The 11,285-nt window shown below is 38.1% G+C and overlaps 1 protein-coding gene across 1 annotated transcript in view; it reads right to left on the bottom strand.

The window, feature by feature from the left end:
* Nucleotides 1-8,484: 8,484 nt before the first annotated feature.
* Nucleotides 8,485-11,285, bottom strand: part of GNAI3 (G protein subunit alpha i3) — a 154,796-nt gene continuing 151,995 nt past the window's right edge. Inside the window, exon 9 of the mRNA XM_053706767.1 lies at nt 8,485-9,520. The gene's annotated coding sequence lies outside the window, so the exon portion shown is untranslated. The remainder of the gene's footprint in view (nt 9,521-11,285) is intronic.

The raw sequence follows: 11,285 nt of genomic DNA, 5'->3' as shown, positions 1-11,285 counted from the left end.
AAAAAATGAACTATGCGAATTACATACACAAAATGCTCACCCCAAATAACGAGGAGACTCGTGACTGTAGAGAAATAATACAAAACTTTAACCCTTACTATAGTAGACTATACAATATTCCACCCACTAACAACTCCTCAAATATCCCTAAAATAGACCAATACCAAGAAGCTACACACTTACCAAAAATACCAGACACACTAACCAAAGCTTTAGAAAATCCCATAAGCCCACAAGAAACCCTAGAAGCAATCAAAAATATCCCAACACAAAAAAGCCCTGGCCCAGATGGACTAACCAATTTTTACTATAAACAATTCAGGCAAATTCTAACCCCCCACATGCTCAACATGTTTAATGCACTAGACCAGAGCTTTCCAAACTTTTCATGTTGGTGACACACTTTTTAAACCTACATAATTTCACGACACAGTAATTCAGTTGTACTAGCAAACAGGAGGTTAAACCAACTTGTTTTAAGAGATACGGACACATACATAAATTATATAATAACGAAATGTATTTACAAGTAAAAGTATGTACATATGTGCAAGAATTAAAAAAAAGTTTAATTTCGCATGATATTTTGAATAAGCTTCTTCAGTTATATCACCCCTGTGAGTATTGAGCTTGGGGCTCCCTAGCATTAGGTATAAGCTCAGCCTAACATGTTATTAGCTTATAAGCTACCTACTATGTTTTTTTTCTTTTTTTTCAATCACCTCTCACCTTCCACAATATTAATAATATAACTATGCGGCTCCTTTAGCCTATGCCGCACCTACCATACTTTACTACATTAGTCAAGCTATTGGTCCCATATGTCACCCATTCTTTTTTAACATTTCCCCAGGGTCCCATTTGTTCTTGTGCTATTATTTACAGCAATATTGCTTATATATCCTACTACATATATATACTCACCTCCCCCCCCCCCCCCAATCTCGAATGTGTCCCCTTGTTAAGGAGAACTAAATTCGCGGCTTTTCTTGCCTATGCCGCAACCCTTAGTATAATTTTCAACATTACCTACAAATTGCACATACTAAAATAATTTTCCTTACCTACCCTGAGTTCATATTTCAGTTTGGTCCAACAGCGGCCTATTGAGTTACAGAAAAAAGTTTATTTGTTGTGCATGATATAAAACATTATAAGATTGAGGTTTATCATTCGAGATCCATTAGTGGTCTCTTAAGTTTGAAATCACCTTCTTTTACCCAAATATTTCTGTTCATGTTAGAAGGTTCAAGAGAGACCTACTGTATCATTAAGAGGGTCTATAGGTGACAGGCACCCTATTTACATAATGTCCATATGGTACATATATTTTGTATTGTCAGTACTCCTTGTAAAACTGTTATTCTTTTCTTATGTGACATAAGAATCTGTTTATGCAATGTTGTATACCTCTAAATGAACCTCGAATAATAAAAAAAAAAAAATAAAGTTTAATATCACCAATAGCTACTTACTATTTTAATGGGACGTATGAGGTTGATGGGATGAACACAGTTTCTGATTATTTGGTGGAATATTAGATCATCAAGCATTTTTAAAGGGCCATTATACACTCATTTTTCATTTTTTGCATAAATGTTTTGTAGATGATCTATTTATAAAGCCCATAAAGTTTTTTTTTGTTTTTTTTTAAATGTATAATTTTGCTTATTTTTAAATAACATTGCTCTGATTTTCAGACTCCTAACCAAGCCCCAAAGTTTTATTTGAATACCGTCAGCTACCTTCTCCAGCTTGCTCCTGTTTGTGTAAAGGGTCTTTTCATATGAAAAAGAAGGGGGTGGGGGGGGGGGGGAGTGTCTTATTTCCCACTTGCAGTGGGCTTTACAACTGCCTTTTCAACAGAGCTAAACTGAAAGCTTCTAAGTACGTTTTTAAATCATTTTATACTGGATTTTTATATCCGTATCTGTGCATCTTATTCTTTATAGTAGTGTCTATTACATGCAGTTATATGAAAATGAGTGTATACTGTCCCTTTAAGCTTCCACTTCCTATCCATATATCAAGAGCAGGAGCAGCAATGCACTACTGGGAGCTAGCTGCAAAAACCCCCCACTGACTTCTGACTTAAGCTCAGCGTTTAAGCTGCCACCCTCAGAGCTCTGCGAGTTGCACTGACTACTGACCGTGCTGCAAACACATTGCTGTCCCACTCACACAAACAAGGAAAATCAACGACTGACCCAAGCAATTTTAGCCCGATATCATTATTGAACGGGGACATAAAAATGTATGCAAAAATAATTGCAAGTCTTCTTAACTCAATACTGCCCATGATCGCTCATACTGATCAAGCATGATTCGTGCCGCTCAGAGAGACCAAAGACAACACTATTAGAGTACTGCGTTTAGTGGAACATGCAAAAACCAAACACTTTCCAATTGTCCCTGTCTCTACTGATGAGGAAAAAGCCTTTGACAGTTCAAACTGGACTTTCCTAAATAGAACACTACACCATTTCGGTTTAGGAGTATCAATGATTAAAAAGATATTCCACATATACGCCGAACCCACAAATAAAGTTAAAACAAATGGGGTACTTTCTCCAAGCTTTCCCATCTCAAACCGTACCAAGCAAGGCTGCCCATAGTCCCCTATACTATTATTTCTAACAATGGAATCCTTAGCTTCTCACATAAGACATAACCCAAATTTAACAGGAGTACATATAGGCCCAAATGACTACAAAATATCAAGGTTTATTGACGATCTTCTACTCACCCTTTCGTCTCCCACAACATATACCACAACTTCTAACTGAATATGACACTTTCAGCGACATCCAACTTTTTGATTAACAAATAAAAATCTGAAATTCTCAATATCTCCCTCACTCGACAAGAATTCCAACACCTACAAACTATATGCCCATACAAACCCCAAACCTCTCAATTGAAATACATAGGAGTACAATTAACTCCCAGCATTCCACAACTATTTGACAAAAACTACAAAACTTTACTCACTTACACTCAACACACTCTACGCACCTGGCAGGATAAACCACTCTCATGGTGGGGGAGAATCCAAGCGATTAAGATGACGGCATTTCCAAAAATACTCTACATTTTTCCAACCATCCCGATCACACTACCTAAATTCTACATACAACAGCTCCAAAGACTTAATACCTTTATATGGGGAAGAACACGTCCCCATATAAACGCAACTACCATGTACCTATCCTTGAGAAGAGGGGTACTAGGAGTACCTAAACTAGAAACCTATTATCGAGCAATAGTAATACAATATATATTAGACTGGCATAGCAAAAAAGAAGCCAAAGTCTGGGTCTCTCTGGACTCAAAAATCCTTAGAGTCCCTAACCCAGGGACCATTTGCTGGATACCTAAAAAACCTAAGACCACTTATATGCCATAAATCACCTTTTTATAACCATATTTTCAATAACTGGGACTATTTGACCCAAAGCACACCCAAACTTTCCACACCACAATCCCCTTTAACCCCAAATATGGAGTTTATGGGAGGATACGAACCGATAGGGAAAACAACAGTAACATGGGAGATACCAACACCATACCCATCATAAAAGTACTAGACCAGGGGAAATTAAAACCAAGGACTGACATGCAGTATGTTTTAAATGGAGCATTCACCTCTTGGCTTAAACACTGCCAACTGCAACATTTCCTGCAAAATAACAACTCCAAACATGTTACTAGAACCCCCACCTCCTTTGAACACCTATGCCTAAAAGCCATCCCACCCAGAGGTTCGCTTTCCCTATCAAAAACAATACTTGAAGCAGCCAGCCAACCTCAAAAACCACTATACACCTCGCAATGGCATAATGAACTAGGTTCTCAACTAGAAGACAGAGTGGGAAAAGATTTACAATAATACACAAAAAACTTCCACATCGTCACAACTACTAGAATTAAATTTCAAAGTACTCCTATGTTGGTACTTAACACCATCCAGACTCCACAAAATCTACCCCACCTCATCCCCGCTTTGCTGGAGAGGATGTAAAACCAATGGCATCATGATCCATATGTGGTGGCAATGCCCTAAAATTACCTCTTTCTGGAAGGCAATAGAAAAAAAACACTAAGATTACTACTAAGGCCAGTCTTTAGCCGAACACCCGAACCTGATCGAGACCTACAACATTAAACTGGTAACAATAGAAATTGCTAAATAGGAAATTGAACCTGCATACATGATCATTGTTTATAATGTTATAATTGTTTGAACATTTAAACAACATCAAGAGTCCTCTCTGCATAATCTTGAGCCAAAGATTCATCATCCCTGGAACCCTAAACCCAGAGACAACCCATGGACCCACCACCGTTCTCTGGAAATAACAAAATGCCAATAAACTCACTTTAAAACACTCATAAATACAAATTCCTATGCAATGTTTTAATTCTTCACTTGTACAATATGAATAAGAACTGGCATTTATTGTCAACTGTATGCTTGAAAACCAATAAAAAACACTTAAAAAAAAAAAAATCTCACATCAGGAAGCTCCTGAATAAAACAAGAATAGGAAAAAACTACACTAAAAATATCTGGATCCTCTATCATACATAATAAAGGAACATGAAGATATAATGAGTGCTTCACATAGATAGCGCGCTCAAAGGGCATATATAAACCCCAGCAGACCTGGGAAGTCCTAGCTGTTGCATACTAAATGTTAACTCCTTTAGGAGATCCTCTCCTTGAGAATTTACCATATTTGCCGTAATAAGTAGCACAATTATTACCAGGCATAAAACTAAGCCATCTCCTGATACAGGAGAACACGCATATCTCTCCCAACACAAAAAGACAGAAATAGTACCGCACTCAGATGGCAAAAACTTCCAGTTGATAGTGAATCCGGACGTGACACAGCTGACATATACACAAACAAACACCCCCTTAACAGGTGGAGCCGATAAAGCTCTGCACTGAGAGTGCGATACGCTGTCCAATGTGGTTAGCGTACACAAAGTTACAGCCTCATACGCAAACGTAACTGGAGATTTCCCGCAGCTTATAGCCCAATAAAAATTGACTTTTGATCCCTTATGTACAGGCTTGACTCATATTCTGTCGACAGGTACACATACACAATGATATTTCCCCGCCAGAGGGGAAAGTGTGAATCGATAGTTAACGGTCCGCAAATGTTTTCAAATTCTTCCAAGGGATGGAAAACTGTCAAAGACCTGAGAGTGTCTTTCACTGACACTGTCCAGCCATAAGCCAAGTCTGAGGCGGGAAATAGTGTTAACCCCACCACTGCTCGGAAGAACTTGCCTGCTCGATACATTGACTAAAGCAGGATTTAGTACTAGATATCATCCCAGTACGAGGAATCAACCGACCACCTAGCGTAGGTGTCCCTTTCAATAGGTCCTATTTACCAGGATTGTCTAGAAAGAGATCAATAGCATATAAAATACCCTCATTACAAAGCCTCATCTAACTCCTAACTGAAAGGGAGTAGTGAATTGCCAGCATGTCCCTTGCGGTTGAGGTTTTATACACCCTGTGCCTCAGTTGTAAAAAGCACATTTTGACAACCGTGAAAAAAAGACTCTGCAGGGATATAAAGTCTGAGGAATGAAAAACAACACCCCATAAAGCCTGGGTCAGCACATTTACATTAAACCCTTAAGGCAACAGGCGCAGCACATCCCTGATACTGATAAACCAGTTAACTGCTCAGCCGCAGTATATCTCAACTAGAAGATATATAAATAATATACAAACCCCTCATGAGGGAAGCAGGTCCCACTAGGTCTGTAAGTACCTCAGTCCTTCCTCCATGTACTTGTTATAAAAATAAATAAGAAAGGACTTACCCTCCAGGGTCTTCAGGTCTGTTAGCCTTATCCAACCGCTGGCAGGGAGCTGAAGATATAAGAAAAACAGAGTAACCAAACCTGGTTTTCTAAATAGTTTGTTGGAGTTTAAGTAAGGACTACCTCACCACTCCCCAACTGTGAAAAGCCACCATTACTCTTACTAAAGAGATTGACATGGACACAGCATTGCTCCAATCCTTGCTTGCAGGGAAAAGTACCCATTAAAGGATTTAGTTGATTTTCTTCAGTCACCATCTTCACACACACACCCCTATGATGTACGGAGCAAACAATGACTGGGAGTTATGAGAAGTGGGAGTGATAGTTAACAACTCTGTTGGGGTTTTTTTGCTTCCCCCTGGTGGCCAGGAGTTGAATTCCCACGAGTAATTAAATGGATTCATGAAAGAAAAATGCTTCTAGTAAAAAGCTATTACGGTTTCAACAACATACAGACGTATGAAGTGCATGCCAAATTCACCAGGAAACACATTGCTTAGAGTTAAAGTGAATGTAAGGTTAAGCAATCTGGAACACCGCTACACATAGATATTGTCTCCCTAAACATAGTTACGTGTTTTTTTTTATTTTTTAAAAAAACAATCAAATTTTATTTTATAAATTATAATTTCTTTACTGTAGCTTCATAAACTCTTCCCAAGAGATACTTCCTGGTTTTCCTATGTCTGACGTATAGAGCGAACCCCCGCTCTATAAGTAGCTCTGAAGCATGCTCCCGATAGCACATCTGACCTATCCGAGTTAACCGCGCATATAAACATATGTATATATGGCACAACCTGTGCACATTGTATACAGTGTCAGCGTACTATCTGTATCCCCCTCCCGCGCTCTTGTCCTAAATGCTCACAACATTAAAAAAATGCACTAACGGTATAGATGATATTGTCCTCTTGCATTGTCTCCATGTTGAATATGCTGCTGTTCTAAAAGGACTCCTCCTGTGGTGACAGCTGCAGTGCCTGCCTCTCTCCCTACATCTTGCCCCTCAATGTCGTTACCCGGAGTTATATATAGTTATTCAGTGCGTGCTATAGAGCATGCGCGTCATGTGAACGTGCATCGCTTCTGAATAGTGAGTAAATGATCTAACGCATGCGCATAAGAAGCTAAAAAGGGGTTGAACCCCTCGGGGGAGCAAAGCAGATTGGCAATAGTTGCTGTCAATCATTGTAATGGAGAGAGACAAAAAGGGCGGGCGGAGGAAGCGCGGCACAAAAAAAAAAAAAGATAAGGGTATTTTTTAACATTTATTTATACAATTTGGAAAATTGATGAATTAAAGTACCCCTAATTTTATTTGGATGCCAATTTTGTTAACCACTATAGGCAACTTTAAATTCACTTTAACATTGGCTTGTATAATGCAAAATCATTATGCAAAATCAAGTTGTAGCTAGCATTGTGCACCATACACCTTCATTCAGTCATAGCTTTTATTAGGCAAGGTTAATACAATTATTTGTGAAAATGCTTCTTATTCCAAATTCATTCACTAATTTCAATTGTGACCATTATGTCCCTTTAACTATGTGTTTAATCCCTTTGTACAGTTTAAAGGGACATAAACCGCAAGAAATTTCAAGTATGAGTAAAATAAAGACCACCATTAAAAAATGTTAACATTTTTCTTGCAAATTTTTTAAAAATATTTTAAGATGTTTTGGAACTAGCAGGACGTGCATAACTGGTCTCTGCAGTAAAGCTCACTAAACAATAAGATATACCCTTAATCAGGCTCTATAGGTGGAAAGTGATAGCATAAGAACAAAACTATTTCATTTTTAATACACATATATACATTTTACAATGCCCTCTTTTAGATGCAACAAATAAATACTTTTTAATTTTAAAGGCATGTGAAACACAATTTTTTTAATTTCATGATTCAGATAGAGCATATAATTTTAACAACTAATTTCTTAATTCTCATAGTATCCTTTGTTGAAAAGCTTACCCGGGTATGCTCAGAATCTGCAATGCAATAATGGGAGGTAGCTGCTGATTAGTGGCGGCAGATAAATAGCTTTTGTCATTGGCTCACCATGTGCTCCAGTGGATTTCTGCTCCTTCAACAAAGGATAACACGAGAACAAGGCAAAGTTGTTTAACTCCTTAACAACAGCCGATGTACCCGGTAAGGGGTTAAATAGTGCGGGTCTTGCCTCCAGTGGCGAGAACTTACTATAGAAGAATGCCTCTTCGAGTGAGGATAAAAAAAACAAAACTCTTAATGATATGCAACATACAGGGTATGTCTGTGTCGCTAGGGGATTAATATTGCATGCTCTGTCTGAATCATGAAAAAAAAATGGATTTCATATCCCATTAAACACTTTTATACAAGCAATAATGTTAGTGCTATAGAGCATTTTTTTTTCTTACCACTTTATGTTCCTTTAAAATGACACTATCTGAATCAGCTAAGTTTAATTTTCACTTTCCTATCCCTTTATGCAATGAAAACATGTTCGCACTCACTCACTTGTGTAGGCTGCTTTTTAAGAGTAATGCCCAAGTGGGAGATGTATTTAACAATGAAATCAGAAGTTTATGATAGTCGTGGCAGGCAAAGGGAACTTACAAGGAAGAAACAGGACACATACCGCATGTCTCACCATTTTAATACTGTGAACAATCAAGTTGTCCATTTGTAATGAACAGAAGTTAAGTGTGTAGAGCAACAAACTGGAGTTATTGTGGATGGAAAAAAAACTAAACAAAGATATGTTAGTCAGTAAAACACAGCAATGAACTGGAGTGTGAACAACAAGAACCAGTTATTCAGTGTGCAGCCCATACACAAAAAGGAATGTATAAAAAACAGGGAAAAGGCCTATGGATTTGTGGTATGGCACCAGATATAGGAATGCATGCAGGCTGCAGGTATAGAGAGCCCGTCACAGTGACAGCACAGTAAGGGAGTGACAGTTTCATTATTGACATTGGCAGCACAGGCAGGTAAATCAGTTTAACCAAAAAGAATCAGGAGGTAAGACAGCACAACAAAGTGCAAAATCGAATTAAAAAACAAAACAAAACAAAAATAAAAATATGAGATGACCTGCAGAGAATTACAAGAAAAAAAATAGAGCTGCCAGTACGGAGTGAAGTAGCTTTAGTATAAAACACAATGGCACAGAGTGGGTTAATGATGGCGAGTGCATCAAAAGTTACAGTGTCCAGCATCCATGGGTTAATGACTGAGACTTTGGAGATCAGTAATGTTCTGCATAAAGGAGAGATCCAGACATGAACAGAAAATGTCACAAAGTGGAAACTGTTCAGCAGAGGCAAGCATTAAAAAAATCTTGTTTCCTTCAAAAGAAAAGAAACATTGCTAGCACCCCATGGTCCCCTTCGGTTGCAATGGCAAGAGGCAGGAAGTGTTGGCCTCACACAGCAGGATCGGTAACAGTCCAGGTTTTCTGGGTGAGAAGAATACTAGAATTAATCAGATAGTGGTAACTTGTATTATAAAAAAAAAGTGGTGGGGGGCTCAGTTCCAGGGCCAGTGACAGTCAATTTAGGGAGTTGCATGTGCTGGATGGGGAGGGGCTTAAAAAAAAAAGGTTTGTGCTTGGATTAATCTCCCCTCATGCAACACGACCAAAGACGAGAGTGCCTCTCTCACCCACAGCATCTGCAAGACAAAAAAATATCATGTTATTAACCTAATACTTAAAAAAACAGAATTGCTTATAAACCCTGCCCAAGATCCTTATCCAGATATTTCACCCCTTTTTTTTTGCAACTTTACCATTGGATCCAACATAAGGGTTCGACAAACCTTTTTAATATTTAGGAGCCAGACAGTGGTATTTGTATGTAGATATATGTAGAATAACCCAAAAAGTTAGAAGCCAGGGGTAAAATTCTAGTAGGCAGTGGCTCCCTGGCTACTGGGTTTGTCGACCCCTGACACAATAACTGAAAATTCTCCCTCCCAAATTATCTTCCACACTTTTGTTGTCCTCAGTCCTGTTCTCTAGAAAATCCCATTTATCTTTCTTCCTGAAGTCTGAGCATATGTACATAACACCTCAGACTCCATCAAGAGCATTCATATGTTATAATCTTCAACCCTAGGCAGTAAACAGCACACACACGCACCCCTTAAATCAAATGTGCAAACCAAACAGCTGGTCGTTAAGGGTTTTTCAGGTCATAGTTTTGTGGGACCGCACTGTTATGACCTCTTTTCTGGCGACAGTCATCCTAAAATCTCAGAGCCGAGCTATCAAAATAGCAATCCCCATTGAAGACATTAAAGTGATTGTAAAGTGTAGCAATGTAATGCACAGTATATAATTATATTTTTAAAAACAGGGGTACTTTCATTCATTAAAATTTTTAAAGATGCTTCATTTGTAAAATAATTACCATTTAGTGATGGTAAACATTGCGCTGTTCCTCCGCCCGCATCTCATACTTTATTTTGCTGATCGATAACTAATCCGGCTTCATCCAATTGTTGCGTGCCCCCTTTGGCATCCAGTTCGATTGAATGCAGCCGGATTCGTTATAAATCAGCAAAATAAAATATGAGATGCAAGTGGAGGAACGGGGCGATGTTTACCATCACTAAAAAGGTAATTTTTTTTTTACAAAAGAAGCGTCTTTAAAAATGTTAATGAATGTTTTTAAGAATCATTTTATATACTGGGCATTACATTGCCAAACTTTTCAATCACTTTAAACACAAGCAATTATGCCATGCATGTAAAAGGGCACTATTGGAACATGTTATTTATTTGCCCAAAAAAAGTTTATATATACAGTGTATATATATATATATATATATATATATATATATATATATATATATATATATATATATATATATATATATATATATATATATGTGTGTGTGTGTGTGTGTGTGCGTGCTTGTGTGTGTGCGTGCTTGTGTGTGTGTTATGAAACTAGCAAGAAGTGAATGTTTAATATTCATGTGTTTATGTACCAAGATTTAATAGCAAGGCCGTGGTGAAACCTATCTGCAGGAGGGCAATAAGCACCTGTTTGACCACGCAACCTAATACAACAAAATTAAATTAATTCATAAGGAGTGGAAAAGCATATATAAAAACATTAATTTACTCCTCTATCTATTCCGAAAATTCTGGGATTTCCAATTCCTGTAACAACTGGAAGCACAGACTCCAGACAGTCATTGGCTGACCATTCTAGGAACCCATTTATAAAACTGTCCCTAATTGGCCTCAGCAGAGAAGAAAAACAGAATTTATGCTTACCTGATAAATTACTTTCTCCAACGGTGTGTCCGGTCCACGGCGTCATCCTTACTTGTGGGATATTCTCTTCCCCAACAGGAAATGGCAAAGAGTCCAGCAAAGCTGGTCACATGATCCCTCCTAGGCTCCGCCTACCCCAGTCATTCGACC

The sequence above is a fragment of the Bombina bombina genome, chromosome 3, assembly GCF_027579735.1.
Source record: "Bombina bombina isolate aBomBom1 chromosome 3, aBomBom1.pri, whole genome shotgun sequence".
NCBI classification, from domain to species: Eukaryota; Metazoa; Chordata; class Amphibia; order Anura; family Bombinatoridae; genus Bombina; species Bombina bombina.
This window is presented reverse-complemented; position numbering and strand designations above follow the sequence as displayed.